A 20,543-nucleotide genomic window follows, 5' to 3' on the forward strand; every position below is an offset into this window, starting at 1 on the left:
CAGCAACTCACTTAACACCACTCTCTCTTCCTCTGTCTCTCAGCTTTTCCTCTCTTCACGTTTCACTACCTCCTCTCTTTCCCTCGTTGCTTCCCTAAAAGTCTCCTAGTGTCTGTTGTCTACTGCAACACTTAGTTTCAGTCTCTTGTTACTCATGCTGAACCCATCCCCTGGGATAGTTTGGCAATAGATCATTTCTCCATAGGCCTGCTGCGTACTGCCTGCTGTTTACTGTCTGCCGTTTGCTGCGTACTGCCTGCTGTCTGCCGTTTGCTGCGTACTGCCTGCTGTCTGCCGTTTGCTGCGTACTGCCTGCTGTCTGCCGTTTGCTGCGTACTGCCTGCTGTCTGCCGTTTGCTGCGTACTGCCTGCTGTCTGCCGTTTGCTGCGTACTGCCTGCTGCGTACTGCCTGCTGCGTACTGCCTGCTGCGTACTGTCTGCTGCGTACTGCCTGCTGTCTGCCGTTTGCTGCATACTGCCTGCTGCGTACTGTCTGCTGCATACTGCCTGCTGCGTACTGTCTGCTGCGTACTGCCTGCTGCGTACTGCCTGCTGTCTGCCGTTTGCTGCGTACTGCCTGCTGCGTACTGCCTGCTGCGTACTGCCTGCTGTCTGCCGTTTGCTGCGTACTGCCTGCCGTTTGCTGCGTACTGCCTGCTGCATACTGCCTGCTGCGTACTGCCTGCTGCGTACTGCCTGCTGCGTACTGCCTGCTGCGTACTGCCTGCTGTCTGCCATTTGCTGCGTACTGCCTGCTGCGTACTGTCTGCTGCGTACTGCCTGCTGTCTGCCATTTGCTGCATACTGCCTGCTGCGTACTGCCTGCTGTCTGCCATTTGCTGCATACTGTCTGCTGCGTACTGCCTGCTGCATACTGCCTGCTGCATACTGCCTGCTGCACACTGTCTGCCGCGTACTGTCTACTGTCTACTGTCTGCCGTCTGCTGCGTACTGTCTGCTGCGTACTGTCTGCTGCGTACTGTCTGCTGCACACTGTCTGCTGCACACTGTCTGCTGCACACTGTCTGCTGCACACTGTCTGCTGCACACTGTCTGCTGCACACTGTCTGCTGCACATTGTCTGCTGCATACTGTCTGCTGCATACTGTCTGCTACATACTGTCTGCCGCGTACTGTCTACTGTCTACTGTCTGCCGTCTGCTGCGTACTGTCTGCTACGTACTGTCTGCTGCATACTGCCTGCTGCGTACTGTCTGCCGCGTACTGTCTGCCGCGTACTGTCTGCCGCGTACTGTCTGCCGCATACTGTCTGCCGCATACTGTCTGCTGCATACTGTCTGCCGCATACTGTCTACTGTCTACTGTCTGCCGTCTGCTGCGTACTGTCTGCTACGTACTGTCTGCCGCGTACTGTCTGCTGCGTACTGTCTGCTGTGTCAATGTGCGGGGGCACCGGTGTCGAGGTAATTGATGTAATTATGTACATGTAGGTAGAGTTATTAAAGTGACTATGCAATGTTGTTCTGAGACCCCCCCCCCCCCTCCCCCACTAGCATTGACTTTGCCGATAGCTACTTTATTGAGGAGAAATGTACTTACTCTGAGATGTGGTTGTCCCACCTAGCTACCTTCAGACGGATGCACTAACTGTAAGTGGGCTCCTGGATAAGACTGTCTGCTAAATGACTCGCATGTCAATGTAATGTTGTGTAGAGGCCTTATGTGTTTCGCAGAATTTACGCTCACACAGTCAACCTGAGGGGGAAAACACACCCTAAAGTTGTGTACTAAAACTCCTACAGACAAGTCTTATGTCAGAGCACCAACGGTACACTCCTACACGACAGTGGAAAGCAGCAACAGAGATCCTAAACCAGAGATGGGCAACTCTCTGCGAGAGGCGTAGAGAAAACGTTGCCGTTTTTAAACCAAGTTTGCTACAATTCTACACATTTTACCCACGGGGCGGAGAGAACGTTTAGCAATTTTAAAACTCATTTCAATTCTACACATTTTCCTTAAATTGGATGGAGGCAAATGTTTACCGTTTTTTAACATGGTAACTGATGAATGCACCCCACCCCGGGCGCTCATTTGACCACGTTTACTAAAAGTTTAGATAGCTGGCTGCTAGACTGACTTACCAACGTTGATCGATGCACAACCTAATCTAGAAATGATTCACAGCTCCTACCAGTTTGACGCCAAAAACATACTGGCATTGTGAAATAAAATGGAGGCTTGTAAGAAAATGCATAAAGGATAAATACACCCTCCCTTTGCAACCCTTCTATGAGCTGTTCTGGCTCAAACAAGACAAGGCTACGACACACACACACACACACACACACACACACACACACACACACACACACACACACACACACACACACACACACACACACACACACACACACAGACAGACAGACAGACAGACACACCTCCCTCCGACGCACCCACTTTATCCGAGTCCTCATACCACAGAGTCAGTTAAAGACTGTCCTAACTCACAGCACCACACCCCATTCCTCTGAAGGACTCACTCACAGCAGGAGGGTTCCATAAAAAAATATATAAAAAATGTAACCTTTATTTAACTAGGCAAGTCAGCTAAGAACAAATTATTATTTACAATGACGGTCTACCTTGTTCAGGGGCAGAACGACAGATTTTTACCTTGTCAGCTCTGGGATTCGATCCAGCAACCTTTCGGTTACTGGCCTAATCACTAAGATACCTGCCGCCCCAAATGCCAGTTAAAGCCAATGTGGATGAAGAACCATTGAGCTAGACTAGAGCAGGGGGATGAGGAACTATTGAGCTAGACTAGAGCACGGGGATGAGGAACTATTGAGCTAGACTAGAGCACGGGGATGAGGAACTATTGAGCTAGACTAGAGCACGGGGATGAGGAACTATTGAGCTAGACTAGAGCACGGGGATGAGGAACTATTGAGCTAGACTAGAGCACGGGGATGAGGAACTATTGAGCTAGACTAGAGCACGGGGATGAGGAACTATTGAGCTAGACTAGAGCACGGGGATGAGGAACCATTGAGCTAGACTAGAGCACGGGGATGAGGAACCATTGAGCTAGACTAGAGCACGGGGATGAGGAACCATTGAGCTAGACTAGAGCAGGGGGATGAGGAACCATTGAGCTAGACTAGAGCAGGGGGATGAGGAACTATTGAGCTAGACTAGAGCAGGGGGATGAGGAACTATTGAGCTAGACTAGAGCAGGGGGATGAGGAACTATTGAGCTAGACTAGAGCACAGGGATGAGGAACAATTGAGCTAGACTAGAGCACGGGGATGAGGAACTATTGAGCTAGACTAGAGCAGGGGGATGAGGAACTATTGAGCTAGACTAGAGCAGGGGGATGAGGAACTATTGAGCTAGACTAGAGCAGGGGGATGAGGAACTATTGAGCTAGACTAGAGCACGGGGATGAGGAACTATTGAGCTAGACTAGAGCACGTGGATGAGGAACTATTGAGCTAGACTAGAGCATTGGGATGAGGAACAATTGAGCTAGACTAGAGCATTGGGATGAGGAACTATTGAGCTAGACTAGAGCACGGGGATGAGGAACTATTGAGCTAGACTAGAGCAGGGGGATGAGGAACTATTGAGCTAGACTAGAGCAGGGGGTTGAGGAACTATTGAGCTAGACTAGAGCAGGAGGATGAGGAACTATTGAGCTAGACTAGAGCACGGGGATGAGGAACTATTGAGCTAGACTAGAGCACGGGGATGAGGAACTACTGAGCTAGACTAGAGCATGGGGGTGAGGAACTATTGAGCTAGACTAGAGCATTGGGATGAGGAACTATTGAGCTAGACTAGAGCACGTGGATGAGGAACTATTGAGCTAGACTAGAGCATTGGGATGAGGAACTATTGAGCTAGACTAGAGCATGGGGATGAGGAACTATTGAGCTAGACTAGAGCATTAGGATGAGGAACTATTGAGCTAGACTAGAGCATGGGGATGAGGAACTATTGAGCTAGACTAGAGCATTGGGATGAGGAACTATTGAGCTAGACTAGAGCATTGGGATGAGGAACTATTGAGCTAGACTAGAGCATGGGGATGAGGAACTATTGAGCTAGACTAGAGCATTGGGATGAGGAACTATTGAGCTAGACTAGAGCACGGGGATGAGGAACTATTGAGCTAGACTAGAGCAGGGGGATGAGGAACTATTGAGCTAGACTAGAGCAGGGGGTTGAGGAACTATTGAGCTAGACTAGAGCAGGAGGATGAGGAACTATTGAGCTAGACTAGAGCACGGGGATGAGGAACTATTGAGCTAGACTAGAGCACGGGGATGAGGAACTACTGAGCTAGACTAGAGCATGGGGGTGAGGAACTATTGAGCTAGACTAGAGCATTGGGATGAGGAACTATTGAGCTAGACTAGAGCAGGGGGATGAGGAACTATTGAGCTAGACTAGAGCATGGGGATGAGGAACTATTGAGCTAGACTAGAGCATGGGGATGAGGAACTATTGAGCTAGACTAGAGCAGGAGGATGAGGAACTATTGAGCTAGACTAGAGCACGGGGATGAGGAACTATTGAGCTAGACTAGAGCACGGGGATGAGGAACTACTGAGCTAGACTAGAGCATGGGGGTGAGGAACTATTGAGCTAGACTAGAGCATTGGGATGAGGAACTATTGAGCTAGACTAGAGCAGGGGGATGAGGAACTATTGAGCTAGACTAGAGCAGGGGGATGAGGAACTATTGAGCTAGACTAGAGCAGGAGGATGAGGAACTATTGAGCTAGACTAGAGCATTGGGATTAGGAACTATTGAGCTAGACTAGAGCATTGGGATGAGGAACTATTGAGCTAGACTAGAGCATTGGGATGAGGAACTATTGAGCTAGACTAGAGCATGGGGATGAGGAACTATTGAGCTAGACTAGAGCATTGGGATGAGGAACTATTGAGCTAGACTAGAGCAGGGGGATGAGGAACTATTGAGCTAGACTAGAGCAGGGGGATGAGGAACTATTGAGCTAGACTAGAGCAGGGGGATGAGGAACTATTGAGCTAGACTAGAGCATGGGGATGAGGAACTATTGAGCTAGACTAGAGCAGGAGGATTTATAGCTGAAGGAAAACAGATAGGACATGGGCGGAGAGCCATAAAACGCTCAGCTAGGCATGATGGTACTGTGTGTACGATGTGTGTGTTTGTGTTACTCTATGAAAGACTGATTGTCTGAGTGTAGATAGCACAGTTCTAGATTGAACATGAACATAAAACACATGTCTAGGCAGACTGGTACGGTCTGTCTTCTACTACATGGAGAAAACATATGTTGTCTGACTTTACTGGTTCTCCATAAAACCCAACAGAAAAGGCAATCTTCTGAAAATCTTCAGTTTTGACAGTTCAAATATTAAACTGTCTAAACTAGCCTGTGCCCCCAAGCTTACAACAGTAACAGATAGCCTATAGAAATAAACTTACTGATTCACACAGACTGTTGAAATCTGTTGAAATATGTATAGAATGTTCCATACTGTCATGTCATGCACTTTGCACTTGGCAAGTTGGCAGTAGAAGAATGGTCCCACCCTGAGTTACTGCAATGCCGTGTCCATGGCAAGCTATGTGCAAGGTATGTTTAATGTTTACAATGTTTTGGTTTTCATGGACTGATTGTTTTTCCCACCATGGGTATATAGACATAACTAACTGCCAACGGCATGACATCTGAACTACAAATCAAAACGTTACAAGAGATGGTACATGTTTACCTATCGGGTATTTGTTTACACATAGTGGTACATTGTGTTCTTGGCTGTTGCAGACTTTGTAGCTGCAAGGCTCCTTAGTTCAAATTAACACACCTAAATGACTTTCACTACCTTGTCCAATCTGCAGATCCAAACCTCTAGAACACCCAGTCTCTCTCTCTCCGCCAGCCAGGCAGCAGCATGTGACTGAGGGAGGAATCTCTCAAGGCTCCACAATGTGACAGGCAGACATTCCAGTCCAGAACACAACACACACTAACAGCTATCTAATATCTAGCTAACATCCACATAGCTAACAGCTATCTAATATCTAGCTATGTGGATGTTAGCTGACAGCTATCTAATATCTAGCTATCATCCACATAGCTAGATATTAGATAGCTATGAGCTATGTGGACGTTAGCTAGATATTAGATGGATGTGAGCTAACGTCCACATACAGTAGCTAACAGCTATCTAATATCTAGCTAACATCCACATAGCTAGATATCAGATAGCTACTGTATGTGGACGTTAGCTCACAGCTATCTAATATCTAGCTATGTGGATGATAGCTACTGTATCTAATATCTAGCTAACAGCTATGTGGACGTTAGCTAACAGCTATCTAATATCTAGCTATCATCCACACAGCTAGATATCAGATAGCTGTGAGCTATGTGGACGTTAGCTAGATATCAGATAGCTGTGAGCTATGTGGACGTTAGCTAGATATCAGATAGCTGTGAGCTATGTGGACGTTAGCGAGATATCAGATAGCTGTGAGCTATGTGGACGTTAGCTAGATATCAGATAGCTGTGAGCTATGTGGACGTTAGCTAGATATCAGATAGCTGTGAGCTATGTGGACGTCAGCTAGATATCAGATAGCTGTGAGCTATGTGGACGTCAGCTAGATATCAGATAGCTGTGAGCTATGTGGACGTCAGCTAGATATCAGATAGCTGTGAGCTATGTGGACGTTAGCGAGATATCAGATAGCTGTGAGCTATGTGGACGTTAGCTAGATATCAGATAGCTGTGAGCTATGTGGACGTTAGCTAGATATCAGATAGCTGTGAGCTATGTGGACGTTAGCTAGATATCAGATAGCTGTGAGCTATGTGGACGTCAGCTAGATATCAGATAGCTGTGAGCTATGTGGACGTCAGCTAGATATCAGATAGCTGTGAGCTATGTGGACGTTAGCGAGATATCAGATAGCTGTGAGCTATGTGGACGTTAGCGAGATATCAGATAGCTGTGAGCTATGTGGACGTTAGCTAGATATCAGATAGCTGTGAGCTATGTGGACGTTAGCTAGATATCAGATAGCTGTGAGCTATGTGGACGTTAGCTAGATATCAGATAGCTACTGTATGTGGACTTTAGCTCACAGCTATCTGATATCTAGCTATGTGGATGTTAGCTAGATATTAGATAGCTGTTAGCTAACGTAAACATAGCTGTTAGCTAGATATCAGATAGCTGTGAGCTAAAGTCCACATACAGTGCATTCGGAAAGAATTCAGACCCCTCGACTTTTCCACGTTTTGTTACAGCCTTATTCTAAAATGGATTCAATCATTTCCCCCTCATCAATCAACACAATATACCCCAGCTAACGTCCACATAGCTCACAGCTAATAGCTGACATACGCTAAGGCCTATCATCCAAAACATGTTCTGCAGGGGACTTGGCTGAGGGCATCATTAACCTCTCTTGGGTAGGGGGCAGTGTTTTCACCTCCGGATGAAAAGCGTGCCCAAAGTAAACTGCCTGTTACTCAGGTCCAGAAGCTGGGATATGCATATAAATTGGTAGATTTGGATAGAAAACACTCTAAAAAGTGTTAAAATAATGTCTGTGAGTAGAACAGAACTGATTTGGCAGGCGAAACCCAGAGGACAAACCATCCAGGGGGGAAAAAATGTAGGCCATAGGATTTTCCAATTGTTTTCTTTGGGATAACCTTATTATTAGGAACCTGGTTGCAGTTCCTATGGCTTCCACTAGATGTCAACAGTCTTTAGAAATTGTTCGATGTTTTTCTTTTGAGAAATGAAGAAGTAGTCCTATTCTTTGTAAGTGTCACTCCAGGTGGACTCTACTGTTTTGGTGCACATGAACTGGAGCACGCTTCACATTGTTTTTATCCGGTATTAGAAACAGTTTATTCCGTCTTAAATTTGATCGATTATTTACGTTTTAGGGTACCTGAGGTTGGATTAGGAACGTTGTTTGAAATGTTTGGACCAAGTTTACAGGTAATTTAATAGATACTTTGTAGGCATGTTGGGCGAGTTTTAACCGGTGTATTTCTGAATCAAACGCGCCAAATAAATTGAAATTTTTGGGTCATAACGAAGGACATTATCGAACAAAAGGACCATTTGTGATGTTTCTGGGACATTTTGGAGTGCCAACAGAAGAAGATCTTCAAAAGGTAAGGCATTAATTATATCGCTATTTCTGACTTTTGTGGTGCACCTGCCTGGTTGAAATATGATTTTCATGTGTTTGTATGCGGGGCGCTGTCCTCAGATAATCGCATGGTTTGCTTTCGCCATAAAGCCTTTTTGAAATCTGACACAGTGGCTGGATTAACAAGAAGTTAAGCTTTATTTTGATGTATAACACATATATTTTCAAGAATGTTAAATATTTGAATTTGGAATTTTTTGAATTTCGCGCTCTGCAATTTCACCGGATGTTGGCCAGGTGGGACGCTACCGTCTCACCTGCCCATAAGAAGTTTTAAGGGACTCATCATCACATGTAAACACTGGGTCAATCTGTTACTATGTATACTTCTGTTATTTCAATACATTGCTTAGAGATTCCTTCTTCATTCTTTAATGTGAATTTGCATGATATGTCTTGTCTTGGAGGGCCTTATTGTGTGTGTGTGTGTGTGTGTGTGTGTGTGTGTGTGTGTGTGTGTGTGTGTGTGTGTGTGTGTGTGTGTGTGTGTGTGTGTGTGTGTGTGTGTGTGTGTGTGTGTGTGTCAAATCAAAGTTTGTTTGTCACACACATAGTTTACAGCTGGTATAAAAGGTGCAGCGAAATGCTTAGTTGCAAGCTCCCTCAACAGTGTGTGATGAGTGATGTCCTATAGCACTCCAGAGGGAAGCTAGAATACAGGTTACAGCAGGCTGAGTTGAGCTCTATTCATATAATTACATCATTATGTTACCCAGCTGGTTCTGACAGACACACAGCTCACACTCTGCCCAGGCTGAATGATGGTCTGACAGACACACAGCTCTCAATTCAATTCAATTCAAGGGGCTTTATTGGCATGGGAAACATGTGTTAACATTGCCAAAGCAAGTGAGGTAGATAATATACAAAAGTTAAATGAACAATAAAAATTAACAGTAAACATTACACATACAGAAGTTTCAAAACAATAAAGACATCACAAATGTCATATTGTATATATATAGTGTTGTAACAATGTACAAATGGTTAAAGTACACAAGGGAAAATGAATAAGCATAAATATGGGTTGTATTTACAATGGTGTTTGTTCTTCACTGGTTGCCCTTTTCTTGTGGCAACAGGTCACAAATCTTGCTGCTGTGATGAACACTGTGGTATTTCACCCAGTAGATATGGGAGGTTATCAAAATTGGATTTGTTTTCGAATTCTTTGTGGATCTGTGTGATCTGAGGGAAATATGTGTCTCTAATATGGTCATACATTTGGCAGGAGGTTAGGAAGTGCAGCTCAGTTTCCACCTCATTTTGTGGGTAGTGAGCACATAGCCTGTCTTCTCTTGAGAGCCATGTCTGCCTACGGCGGCCTTTCTCAATAGCAAGGCTATGCTCACTGAGTCTGTACATAGTCAAAGCTTTCCTTAAGTTTGGGTCAGTCACAGTGGTCAGGTATTCTGCCGCTGTGTACTCTCTGTTTAGGGCCAAATAGCATTCTAGTTTGCTCTGTTTTTTTGTTAATTCTTTCCAATGTGTCAAGTAATTATCTTTTTGTTTTCTCATGATTTGGTTGGGTCTAATTGTGCTGTTGTCCTGGAGCTCTGTGGGGTCTGTTTGTGTTTGTGAACAGAGCCCCAGAACCAGCTTGCTTAGGGGACTCTTCTCCAGGTTCATCTCTCTGTAGGTGATGGCTTTGTTATGGAAGGTTTGGGAATCGCTTCCTTTTAGGTGGTTGTAGAATTTAACGGCTCTTTTCTGGATTTTGATAATTAGTGGGTATCGGCCTAATTCTGCTCTGCATGCATTATTTGGTGTTTTACGTTGTACACGGAGGATATTTTTGCAGAATTCTGCATGCAGAGTCTCAATTTGGTGTTTGTCCCATTTTGTGAAGTCTTGGTTGGTGAGCGGACCCCAGACCTCACAACCATAAAGGGCAATGGGTTCTATAACTGATTCAAGTATTTTTAGCCAGATCCTAATTGGTATGTTGAAATTTATGTTCCTTTTGATGGCATAGGAGGCCCTTCTTGCCTTGTCTCTCAGATCGTTCACAGCTTTGTGGAAGTTACCTGTGGCGCTGATGTTTAGGCCGAGGTATGTATAGTTTTTTGTGTGCTCTAGGGCAACAGTGTCTAGATGGACAGCTCTCTCTCTCTCTCTCTCTCTCTGCCCAGGCTAAATGATGTTCTGACAGACACACAGCTCTCTCCCTCCCCAGGCTGAATGATGTTCTGACAGACACACAGCTCTCTCCCTCCCCAGGCTGAATGATGTTCTGACAGACACACAGCTCTCTCCCTCCCCAGGCTGAATGATGGTCTGACAGACACACAGCTCTCTCCCCCCCTCTCTCTCCCTCCCTCCCCAGGCTGAATGATGGTCTGACATACACACAGCTCTCTCCCTCCCTCCCCAGGCTGAATGATGGTCTGACATACACACAGCTCTCTCTCTCTCTCTCTCCCTCCCTCCCCAGGCTGAATGATGGTCTGACATACACACAGCTCTCTCCCCCCCTCTCTCTCCCTCCCTCCCCAGGCTGAATGATGGTCTGACAGACACACAGCTCTCTCCCTCCCCAGGCTGAATGATGGTCTGACAGACACACAGCTCTCTCCCTCCCCAGGCTGAATGATGGTCTGACAGACACACAGCTCTCTCCCCCCCCTCTCTCTCCCTCCCTCCCCAGGCTGAATGATGTTCTGACAGACACACAGCTCTCTCCCTCCCCAGGCTGAATGATGGTCTGACAGACACACAGCTCTCTCCCCCCCTCTCTCTCCCTCCCTCCCCAGGCTGAATGATGGTCTGACATACACACAGCTCTCTCCCCCCTCTCTCTCCCTCCCTCCCCAGGCTGAATGATGGTCTGACATACACACAGCTCTCTCCCCCCCCTCTCTCTCCCTCCCTCCCCAGGCTGAATGATGGTCTGACATACACACAGCTCTCTCCCTCCCTCCCCAGGCTGAATGATGGTCTGACATACACACAGCTCTCTCTCTCTCTCTCTCCCTCCCTCCCCAGGCTGAATGATGGTCTGACATACACACAGCTCCCTCCCTCCCTCCCTCCCCAGGCTGAATCTCTCTCTCTCTCTCTCTCTCTCTCTCTCTCTCTCTCTCTCTCTCTCTCTCTCTCTCTCTCTCTCTCTCTCTCTCTCTCTCTCTCTCTCTCTCTCTCTCTCTCTCTCTCTCTCTCTCTCTCTCTCTCTCTCTCTCTCTCTCTCTCTCTCTCTCTCTCTCTCTCTCTCTCTCTCTCTCTCTCTCTCTCTCTCTCTCTCTCTCTCTCTCTCTCTCTCTCTCTCTCTCTCTCTCTCTCTCTCTCTCTCTCTCTCTCTCTCTCTCTCTCTCTCTCTCTCTCTCTCTCTCTCTCTCTCTCTCTCTCTCTCTCTCTCTCTCTCTCTCTCTCTCTCTCTCTCTCTCTCTCTCTCTCTCTCTCTCTCTCTCTGTGTGTGTGTGTGTGTGTGTGTGTGCGTGCCCAGGCTGAAGGATGCTAGTTATCAAACAAGAAATACAGATTAATTCGCTGTTACTTATTCTCCGTTTTTTTTCTCTGTGACAACAATTTTGGACCCCCTTGTGGCCCCTCCTAAATGTGGAGTATGAAATCATTTTTACATAACTAATTTTTGCTATCGTTCTTTTTTTTTTTTTACATCCGTTATTCGAGAGAAAATGCAAATAATTTGTTGAGTGATTATGAACATGGTCTTTTGCCTGCTAACGCCTGCAATGCAGTGAAGAAAACAATATGACAACAATAACGTCTAATGTAACTGGCCCCTCTGACAGTACAACCGGGCCCCTCTGACCGTACAACCGGGCCCCTCTGACCGTACAACCGGGCCCCTCTGACCGTACAACCGGGCCCCTCTGACCGTACAACCGGGCCCCTCTGACCGTACAACCGGGCCCCTCTGACCGTACAACCGGGCCCCTCTAACAGTACAACCGGCCCCTCTGACAGTACAACCTGCCCCAGCTTGGCCCCCCCCCCCCCCCCCCCCCAGTTGAAATGTTCTAGAACCGCCACTGGATGGAGGCACGGTGGATTGAAAACAGCGCCCTTGTGTGTCATCTAGTGTATATATAATTTTTTTACATTTTATTTTACCTTTATTTAACCAGGTAGGCTAGTTGAGAACAAGTTCTCATTTACAACTGCGACCTGGCCAAGATAAAGCAAAGCAGTGCGACACAAACAACACAGATTTACACATGGGATAAACAAACGTACAGTCAATAAACACAATAAAAAAATCTGTATATAGTGTGTGCAAATAAAGTAAGGAGGTAAGGCAATAGGCCAATAGTGGCAAAGTAATTACAATTTAGCAATTTACACTGGAGTGATGATGATGTGCAGGTAGAAATACTGGTGTGCAAAAGAGCAGAAATACAAAAACAAATATGGGGATGAGGTAGGTAGTTGGTTGGTTGGGCTATATACAGATGGGCTGTGTACAGCTGCAGCGATCGGTAAGCGACTCTGACAGCTGACGCTTAAAGTCAGTGAGGGAGATATAAGTCTCCAACTTCAGTGATTTTTGCAATTCGTTCCAGTCACTGGCAGCAGAGAACTGGAAGGAAAGGCGGCCAAAGGAGGTGTTGGCTTTGGGGATGACCAGTGAGATATACCTGCTGGAGTGCGTGCTATGGGTGGGTGTTGCTATGGTGACCAGTGAGCTGAGATAAGGCGGAACTTTACCAAGCAAGGACTTATAGAGCCAGTGGTTTTGGCGACGATTATGTAGCGAGGACCAGCCAACGAGAGCATACAGGTCGCAGTGGTGGGTAGAATATGGGGCTTTGGTGACAAAACGGATGGCACTGTGATAGACTGCATCCAATTTGCTGAGTAGAGTGTTGGAGGCTATTTTGTAAATGACATCGCCGAAGTCAAGGATCGATAGGATAGTCAGTTTAACGAGGGTATGTTTGGCAGCATGAGTGAAGAAGGCTTTATTTTGCAAAATAGGAAGGCAATTCTAGATTTAACTTTGGATTGGAGATGCTTAATGTGATAATAAGTTATGCCACTATTTATTGACTTCAATAACTATTTCTCATGTCACATGAAAACATCATAGATTCAAATGAGTTAACGGTTTAAACTTTAGATCGGTTCAGTGCCATATACCCCTTCTTGTAAATTAGGCAATGACTGCATTTAGCTACAGTATAATATTATGTTTATAAGGCAATATAAAACTGGATAAGTTGCATCAAGTATTATCAAGTGTTAACCCAAATTCTTGAAGTACAAATGCAGGCTGCGCAGAATAGTTTTATATCTAGACCTGTGTCTGAGCTGTCTCATCCCCTCGCTGTTTTAGTGTCAGTGCAGTGCAGTGCTGTCTGTAGTGAATGGGAAGCCAACATCTGATTTCCATTAGTTGGTAGAAAATCCGTCAAGCTAAAGACATGTGTGAAGCTAGCCACAATAAGGATTAGCCACGGTCGTGGAATTTGCAGATCGCCTTCTAAATAAAAGCTCTCTTTCGAAAGCGATTCAAAAATAGTTGAATCATGCCATCTTTGGACTAGATAACACTAAACGACGTTGGAATGTAAAATATAAATTCAACGAATGACAATAATTGGTTAAGACAAAAAACATGTTGAAATCACACTGTAAATGTATTAGACTTTAGAATTGCATTGTGGGGCATACGTATATGCTCTGTACAAACATGAATTTTGGGTCCATGAAATGGGGTATCAGCCTCCTCAGTGACAACCACAGCTTACAACTGTGAAGAGTCTTCACAGGATCCATAGGCACGGATCGATACATAGCAGGGTGACTGGTGAGCTTGTGCTACGATTATAATATTTGTGAAAACTCTTCACAGTTGTAGTCTGTGGTTGTCACTGAGTAGACACCCTATTTCATGGACATAAGGTCCATAGGGAAGGTGGTACAGGGGCTCCCGAGTGGTGCAGCGGTCTAAGGCACTGCATGGTGCTTGAGGCATCAAACTACAGACACCCTGGTTCAAATCCAGCCTGTATCACATCCGGCTGTGATTGGGAGTCCTATAGGGCGGCACACAATTGGCCCAGCATTGTCCGGGTATGGCTGGTGTAGGCTGTCATTGTAAATAAGAATTTGCTCTTAACTGACTTCCCTAGTTAAATAAAGGTTACATTTTAAAATATATATAAGTTTGCCCCACAATGCAATTCTAAAGTCTAATACATCCACAGTGCAATTTCACAGATTTTTATATTAACGAATTATTGTCTTTTGTTGAATTTATATAACAATATTCCGATTTTGTTTAGAATTAAGTTGTCTAAATATGGTATGATTCCGCTATTTGTATCCGACTGAATCACTTTCAAATACTTTTATTTTGAAGGCAACCCGCAAAATACCACTACAGTGGCTAATCCTTATTGTGGCTAGCTTCACACAAGTAAACGAAAGCTCCTCCTCGCAAGACCTCTCACAAAGAATGTCCAAAATCTTCCATCAAAGCCATTTGAAAAAGGAATGACTGACCGTGTTTCGAAACGATCTATTGTAATATCTAATGGGACACGGAAATCTAGTATAAAGTAATCCTAAATCAACAAATGAAAATACATAATAAAACAAACTACAATTACTAACCTCCTGCAGTAAACTGGGCAGAGTAGGCTATCCCACGCAGCGAAACATTTCAATAGCCAGACAAACCAAATCAAATGCTTCCTTACCCGATGGACCTTAGTTCCGTTGAAAACTAAGACAGCAAAGTTCAGCCTGAACTAAACTTAGACAACTCCTTCACTATACGTCTGTTAAAACTAGGACTATTGTTGAGCCGTCCAGTCGGTGCGTTGTGAAATGAGTGAACTTATTTTGGAGCGGAGTCCAGCCGACTGCGCACTGTAACCCGACCCAGGTGTTCAAGTGCACAGCTGGCGCAGGTGAGCCCTCCCCTGGCCGCGGTGTATCATGGGGTATGTAGGTTTTTACACATTGACCGATGTTACTCATAATGTTCGGGAAATTACATTGCAATGACAGTGGAGATGTGTTGGCTATTTATAATTTTGACTAAGGCTTTTGTCTCTTATATTGTAGGACTTATTAGATAAAGGTAGAATAGTTTCAGGTGTGAGTACTCTAGTATCGGCATTAATAAATAAATTCATGTTTCTGCAGTGGTGGAAAAAGTACCTAATTGTCATACTTGAGTAAAAGTAAAGATACCTTAATAGAAAATGACTCAAGTAAAATAGTAAAATACTACTTGAGTAAAAGTCTAAAAGTATTTGGTTTTAAATATACTTAAATATCAAAAATAAATGTAAAAGTTATTTCAAAGTCCTTATATTAATTAAGTAAACCAGACGGCATCATTTTCTTGTTTTTTATTAATTTACGGACAGCCAGGGGCACACTCCAACACTAAGACATAATTTACAAATGAAGCATGTGTGTTTAGTGAGTCCTCCAGATCAGAGGCAGTAGGGATGACCAGGGATGTTCTCTGTTTAGTGAGTCCACCAGATCAGAGGCAGTAGGGATAACCAGGGATGTTCTCTGTTTAGTGAGTCCTCCAGATCAGAGGCAGTAGGGATGACCAGGGATGTTCTCTGTTTAGTGAGTCCTCCAGATCAGAGGCAGTAGGGATGACCAGGGATGTTCTCTGTTAGTGAGTCCTCCAGATCAGAGGCAGGAGGGATGACCAGGGATGTTCTCTGTTAGTGAGTCCTCCAGATCAGAGGCAGGAGGGATGACCAGGGATGTTCTCTGTTTAGTGAGTCCACCAGATCAGAGGCAGTAGGGATGACCAGGGATGTTCTCTGTTTAGTGAGTCCGCCAGATCAGAGGCAGGAGGGATGACCAGGGATGTTCTCTGTTAGTGAGTCCTCCAGATCAGAGGCAGGAGGGATGACCAGGGATGTTCTCTGTTAGTGAGTCCTCCAGATCAGAGGCAGGAGGGATGACCAGGGATGTTCTCTGTTTAGTGAGTCCTCCAGATCAGAGGCAGTAGGGATGACCAGGGATGTTCTCTGTTTAGTGAGTCCTCCAGATCAGAGGCAGTAGGGATGACCAGGGATGTTCTCTGTTTAGTGAGTCCTCCAGATCAGAGGCAGTAGGGATGACCAGGGATGTTCTCTGTTTAGTGAGTCTTCCAGATCAGAGGCAGTAGGGATGACCAGGGATGTTCTCTGTTAGTGAGTCCACCAGATCAGAGGCAGTAGGGACGACCAGGGATGTTCTCTGTTTAGTGAGTCCTCCAGATCAGAGGCAGTAGGGATGACCAGGGATGTTCTCTGTTTAGTGAGTCTTCCAGATCAGAGGCAGTAGGGATGACCAGGGATGTTCTCTGTTAGTGAGTCCTCCAGATCAGAGGCAGTAGGGATGACCAGGGATGTTCTCTGTTTAGTGAGTCCTCCAGATCAGAGGCAGTAGGGACGACCAGGGATGTTCTCTGTTTAGTGAGTCCTCCAGATCAGAGGCAGTAGGGATGACCAGGGATGTTCTTTTGATACGTGTGCTAATTAGACAATTTTATTGTCCTGCTAAGCATTAAACATGTAATGAGTACTTTCGGTTGTCAGGGAAAATGTATGGAGTAAAAAGTACATCATTTTCTTTAGGAATGTAGTGAAGTAAAAGTAAAAGTGTCAAAATTATGAAAAGTAAAGCAGATACCCAAAACAGCTTCTTAAGTATTACTTTCAAGTATTTTTTACTTAAGTACTTTACACCACCATGTTTCTGTTTGTCAAATAATAAAAATCTAATAACGTGTCAATTGTGTAATCCTACGTTGTATGAAATTATACAGTATTTTTGGGTTGTCACTAGTGACCACAGCCTCAGCCCTATCTAAATAATATATGAAAAAAAAATGTGCTTTTGGGTCAAAGCTTTTGACACGGTAAACCATTCCATTCTTGTTGGCCGGCTAAGGAGTATTGGTGTCTCTGAGGGGTCTTTGGCCTGGTCTGCTAACTACCTCTCTCAAAGAGTGCAGTGTATAAAGTCAGAACATCTGCTGTCTCAGCCACAGCCTGTCACCAAGGGAGTACCCCAAGGCTCGATCCTAAGGCCCCACGCTCTTCTCAATTTACATCAACAACATAGCTCAGGCAGTAGGAAGCTCTCTCTTCCACTTATATGCAGTTGATACAGTCTTATACTCAGCTGGCCCCTCCCCGGATTTTGTGTTTAACACTCTACAACAAAGCTTTCTTAGTGTCCAACAAGCTTTCTCTGCCCTTAACCTTGTTCTGAACACCTCCAAAACAAAGGTCATGTGGTTTGGTAAGAAGAATGCCCCTCTCCCCTCGGGTGTGATTACTACCTCTGAGGGTTTAGAGCTTGAGGTAGTCACCTCATACAAGTACTTGGGAGTATGGCTAGACGATACTCTACCCTTCTCTCAGCACATATGCAAGCTGCAGGCTAAAGTTAAATCTAGACTTGATTTCCTCTATCGTAATCACTCCTCTTTCACCCCAGCTGCCAAACTAACCCTGATTCAGATGACCATCCTACCCATGCTAGATTACGGAGACGTAATTTATAGATTGGCAGGTAAGGGTGCTCTCGAGCAGCTAGATGTCCTTTGCCATTCGGCCATCAGATTTGCCACCAATGCTCTTTATAGGACACATCACTGCCCTCCTCTGTAAACTGGTTATCTCTGTATACCCGTCGCAAGACCCACTGGTTGATGCTTATTTATAAAACCCTCTTAGGCCTCACCCCCCACTATCTGAGATATCTACTGCAGCCCTCATCCTCCACATACAACACCCGTTCTGCCAGTCACATTCTGTTAAAGGTCCCCAAAGCAAACACATCCCTGGGTCGCTCGTCTTTTCAGTTCGCTGCAGCTAGCGACATGGAACGAGCTGCAACAAACACTCAATCTGGACAGTTTTATCTCCATCTCTTCATTCAAAGACTCAATCATGGACACTCTTACTGACAGTTGTGGCTGCTTCGCGTGATGTACAGTCGTGGCCCAAAGTTTTGAGAATGACACAAATATTAATTTCCACAAAGTTTGCTGCTTCAGTGTCTTTAGATATTTTTGTCAGATGTTACTATGGAATACTGAAGTATAATTACAATCATTTCATAAGTGTCAAAGGCTTTTAATGACAATTAGATGAAGTTGATGCAAAGAGTCAATATTTGCAGTGTTGACCCTTCTTTTTCAAGACCTTTGCAATCCGCCCTGGCATCCTGTCAATTAACTTCTGGGCCACATCCTGACTGATGGCAACCCATTCTTGCATAATCAATGCTTGGAGTTTGTCAGAATTTGTGGGTTTTTGTTTGTCCACCCGCCTCTTGAGGATTGACCACAAGTTCTCAATGGGATTAAGGTCTGGGGAGTTTCCTGGCCATGGACCCAAAATATCGATGTTTTGTTCCCCGAGCCACTTAGTCATTTTTGTCTTATGGCAAGGTGCTCCATCATGCTGGAAAAGGCATTGTTCGTCACCAAACTGTTCCTGGATGGTTGGGAGAAGTTGCTCTCGGAGGATGTGTTGGTACCATTCTTTATTCATGGCTGTGTTCTTAGGCAAAATTGTGAGTGAGCCCACTCCCTTGGCTGAGAAGCAACCCCACACATGAATGGTCTCAGGATGCTTTACTGTTGGCATGACACAGGACTGATGGTAGCGCTCACCTTGTCTTCTCCGGACAAGCTTTTTTCCGGATGCCCCAAACAATCGGAAAGGGGATTCATTGGGCGCCCTTTCTTGGGCGCCCTGAAGCCTTCTTCAAAACAATTGAACCGCTCTCCTTGAAGTTCTTGATGATCTGATAAATGGTTGATTTAGGTGCAATCTTACTGGCAGCAATATCCTTGCCTGTGAAGCCCTTTTTGTGCAAAGCAATGATGACGGCACGTGTTTCCTTGCAGGTAACCATGTTTGACAGAGGAAGAACAATGATTCCAAGCACCGCCCTCCTTTTGAAGCTTCCGGTCTGTTATTCGAACTCAATCAGCATGACAGAGTGATCTCCAGCCTTGTCCTCGTCAACACTCATACCTGTGTTAGCGAGAGAATCACTGACATGATGTCAGCTGGTCCTTTTGTGGCAGGGCTGAAATGCAGTGGAAATGTTTTTTGGGGGATTCAGTTCATTTGAATGGCAAAGAGGGACTTTGCAATTAATTGCAATTCATCTGATCACTCTTCATAACATTCTGGAGTATATGCAAATTGCCATCATACATACTGAGGCAGCAGACTTTGTGAAAATGTATATTTGTGTCATTCTCAAAACTTTTGGCCACGACTCTATTATTGTATCTACCTTCTTTCCCTTTGTGCTGTTGTCTTTGCCCAAAAATGTTTGTACCATGTTTGTGCTGCTGCCATGTTGTGTTGCTAGCGTGTTGTTGTCATGTGTTGCTTCCATGTTGTGTTGTCATGTGTTGCTGCCTTGCTGTGTTGTTGTCTTAGGTCTCTCTTTATGTAGTGTTGTGGTGTCTCTCTTTATGTAGTGTTGTGGAGTCTCTCTTGTCGTGATGTGTGTTTTGTCCTACATTTTTATTTTTAATCCCAGCCCCCGTTCCCGCAGGAGGTATTTTGCCTTTTGGTAGACCGTAAATAAGAATGTTCTTAAATGACTTGCGTAGTTAAATAAAGGTTCAATATAAAAAAAAATACATATTATGACTTTGTTGTTGTGCTATTGTAGTGACGACCATGTTTTTGGACAGAAATGGATGTGTTATTATTTTTGTGCCATATGTCATGCATATTTATTAGACGTCATCCTCTTGTTCGAATGGTCGGGGAAGATGGCGGAAGCGGATGTTGGCTCGTCGAGTGGAGATGAGAGTTGGAAGGAATGGATCACAGTGGCGAACAAAACAGGAAATAAGACAAGTGGTCGTGGAATCTAGTAAATTCAACACTATTTCTGACTCTTTGAAGGTTTTGGACCGATAGAGTTACACAGAGGTCTAAACTACTTAAGTAAAAATACTTTAAAGTACTACTGAAGTATTTTTTTAGGGTATCTGTACTTTACTATTAATATTTTTTGACTACTTTTACTTCACTACATTCCTTTTTTGATTTATTTTTTGGTACTTTTTCTCCCAATTTCGTGACAAGGACATCCCGGCCGGCTAAACTCTCCCCTAACCCGGACGACTCTGGGTCTCCATGGCTGTGGCGAGCTGTGACACAGCCTGGGATCGAACCCTGACACTGACACTCAGAAGTACCCGTTACATTTTGAATGCTTAGCAGGACAGGAAAATGGACCAATTCACACACTTATCAAGAGAACATCCCTGCTCATCCCTACTGTCTCTGATCTGGCGGACTCACTAAACACAAATCCTTTGTTTGTAAATGGTGTGTCTGAGTGTTGAGGAGTGTTCCTCTGGCTAC

General features: G+C 44.9%; 1 protein-coding gene across 3 annotated transcripts in view; it reads right to left on the reverse strand.

Moving 5' to 3' along the window:
- Nucleotides 1–15,053, reverse strand: part of ppp1r13l (protein phosphatase 1, regulatory subunit 13 like) — a 75,901-nt gene extending 60,848 nt beyond the window's left edge. For 2 of the 3 annotated variants that reach the window (XM_038973882.1, XM_038973884.1), the window contains exon 1: nucleotides 14,871–15,053. The gene's annotated coding sequence lies outside the window, so the exon portion shown is untranslated. Of the gene's footprint in view, nucleotides 1–14,784 lie in introns of all 3 variants that reach the window. The other variant, XM_038973883.1, reaches the window with a different exon arrangement.
- Nucleotides 15,054–20,543: the final 5,490 nt, after the last annotated feature.

Source organism: Salvelinus namaycush, chromosome 34 (assembly GCF_016432855.1).
Source record: "Salvelinus namaycush isolate Seneca chromosome 34, SaNama_1.0, whole genome shotgun sequence".
Lineage (NCBI taxonomy): Eukaryota > Metazoa > Chordata > Actinopteri > Salmoniformes > Salmonidae > Salvelinus > Salvelinus namaycush.